The sequence below is a fragment of the Microtus ochrogaster genome, linkage group LG1, assembly GCF_000317375.1.
Source record: "Microtus ochrogaster isolate Prairie Vole_2 linkage group LG1, MicOch1.0, whole genome shotgun sequence".
Classification (NCBI taxonomy): domain Eukaryota; kingdom Metazoa; phylum Chordata; class Mammalia; order Rodentia; family Cricetidae; genus Microtus; species Microtus ochrogaster.
This window is the reverse complement of record NC_022027.1, coordinates 43,704,737-43,705,048: the sequence shown is the minus strand read 5'-3', so window position 1 is coordinate 43,705,048 and position 312 is coordinate 43,704,737.

The window sequence follows — 312 nt, the reverse complement described above, 5'->3', positions numbered from 1 at the left end:
GTACCTATGATGTGACATTCACAATATTGTTCTACAAGCAGAAGGCACAAGCCTTGGTTCTTTATGTCACTGACTAGCTGTACCATTGAGCAGATTAGTTTCCCAAACCTCAGGAATAATTGGAATTAAATTATGTACTCAGAGGTTTGTTACAACTAAAGGGGGTAATGAAAGCACTTGGAGCAGGGTTCTGTGCATCCTATAGACTGGCTGTGAGCAGTACCCACAGTGTGCTGTCATGGGTTCAGTACCCACAGTGTGCTGTCATGGGTTCAGTACCCACAGTGTGCTGTCATGGGTTCAGTACCCACA